This window comes from Filicampus tigris, chromosome 8 (assembly GCF_054856515.1).
Source record: "Filicampus tigris isolate MCC_2025a chromosome 8, RoL_Ftig_1.0, whole genome shotgun sequence".
NCBI lineage: Eukaryota > Metazoa > Chordata > Actinopteri > Syngnathiformes > Syngnathidae > Filicampus > Filicampus tigris.
The window spans coordinates 8,670,820-8,673,399 of NC_141224.1; positions in this window are offsets into that span (position 1 = coordinate 8,670,820).

Below are 2,580 nucleotides of genomic sequence, written 5' to 3' on the forward strand. Positions count from 1 at the left end.
TCCCTACTGCCGGTACTTGTTTATGAAGACATCAAATCCACTTTGTGTAAAATTAATCTTTAAGATGTCAAAGGAAATGTTTCCAACAAGACAAATCTAATTTTAGCTCATTTTCTGAACATTTATAAAGAGCATCAGCATAACTCTATGTAAAATCAATGTCAGAAATAGCAATGCTCGTTTTTGATTGACACTATAATTGTCATATAATAATAATAATCACAGTGTGGTGACTATTATTATGCTTAATTTGTCACAACAGAGGAAAAACAAGAGTAAAAGTCAAAGTGGACTTTGAAGGAATGTTTGGGATGCGGCGTTAGTCCCTTAGAGGAGTGGAATGTTCTGGAAAGGAAGAGATATAGGAATGTTTCACACACTTGTCCTCTGGATGACCTAACGCACGCACACACACACGCACACACATAAAGAGGTGATACACACAGGGAGTAATAGCCTCCTTAAACTGGGAGAGTCACCAGCGCCATTGAGGAGAATCACACTGTTAATATTGGAAAATTTAGCCCCCCCCCCAAATCAAGTTTTACTTGGGAATCATGGGTGGACCCACAAAAACAAAAAAAAAGTTATTTAAGGGTCATTTGACCATTTCGCTCATTTGTTCTATAGAAAACATTCATGTTTGATATCTTTTTATAAATTCCAAGCTACCAAAACAACTTTTACCTAGTAGCATGAAATTTGGTAGACATCTCTATAAGTAGATCAACAAAAAACATCCTCATGAAGCCATGTCTAAGGGTACCGAAAGTCTGCCATTTTACTTTGAAGTAACCATTTTAGAGTCATTTTAGCAAGTTTCAGGGGTCCTTCCAATTGTTTGAAAATTCAGCCCTTGTAGTTGGTTTCACTTTGCAACATGATATTAGGTGGGGATGTCTATCATGAGTAAACTCATAAAAGTCATGCCTGAAAGGATACATGACGTCTGCCATTTTGCTTTGCAGCGACCATATTAAGGTTATTTTGGCCATTTTCAGGGGTCCTTCCAATTGTTTTAAAATTCAGCTCCCAAAGGCGGTTTCCCTTGGCAACATGAAATATGCTCAGTAAGTACATCTCTCATGAGTACACCCACAAAAATGTCTCAAGAAGCTATGCCCAAACACACAAAGGAAGTCTGCCATTTTGGTTTGAAACAACCATTTTAAGGTCAATTTGTCAGTTTCAGGCATCCTTCAAAGGCACACTTGTCCAACAGATTTTGTACAATCGCTAACAATTTTAATGCATGTAAACTAGACAGATGGACACCGCTAAATTGAAAAGAATTTGAGTTTTTGTCATTGCATGTGGGAGTTATTTGCATTTTCCTTCCGCCTCTATTTTGAAATAGAACACATTTTCTCCAGCCCATCTTAAAGGAGACTTTATTTATGTTGCAGCAGATTGAATTAGGACTCATCACGAGCTCAAATATTTCTCTGTTAAAGTCAAAGCGTGAGGAAGAGGAGACGTCGTTGATGAAGACAAACAATGCCTGCTATTGATTGTGTAAAAAGGCCACATGCTTTCCATCCTCTGCTGGCCTTTGAAAAGATGACCCTCTTTTATTTTGTTTGAGGTAACTATGATGGATTGAGGAATTATTCCACGCTGCATGTGGAAAGTTGTTATGCTTTCACGATCAATCCGAAGGTGAGAAACAAAGTGATGTGCTCAGGATCCTTATTACAAGAATTAGGTTGTTTTTTTGTTCCATTTCATGAAAATCAAGCCATTTGTTTATAGATAAAAGTTGTAATTTATGATCATGAAATATTTATTGAATTTTTTTTGGTCGTAATTTTACAACAGCCATCATTTTCAAGAATTTTATGAGGATGAAGCCAGAATATTAAATAAAAATATATACTGTGTGTATATATTCAAAAGGTTATAAAATAAAAAAGAGATCTTCCACAATAGTCATATTTTTTCTAAGACAAAAAAAATGTCATTTTACGAGAATAAAGTACAAATGTTCAAAAAAGTATTAATAGAATCAAGTCAGATTTTCCAAATAACAAACGTCCTAATAATACAGGGGTATAAAAAAAATGTACAATTGTACAAGTATGTTGTTATATTTTAATTTATTATATTTTTTTCGTGAAGTCATTACTCGCTTTGAGGGGACAAAAAAACCGTCAAAAAAACACTTAAAAAAACAAATTTAAAAAATCTATTTACAGAAAAAAAATGATAAAAATATTTTAGATATTATAAATATTTTATTTTTGAAAAAGTTATAATAGGAGAATAAAGTTACAGTTTATTCCAAAAAACAAGTCGTACTACTATGAGCTAAAGTCATATAATCCTGCAAAAGCCGCATCCATTTTTTTTCTTGTCATATCGAAATTATTTTAGTTAAAATTATATTAGTAATGTTATATTACACATTTTCCTGGTAAGCCTATTACGTCTGTAGTTTTATTTTGAGTTTTACTTTGTAATACTTTCTTAATGTGATAGAAAAAAAAAAAGTAAAAAGAAAAAAGAAAGAAAAAGGATTCAAAATCTCTGCGCCGAACGTGCTGTGACGTCAGTGTGGGTCATTTGAAGGGCAGCGCACTG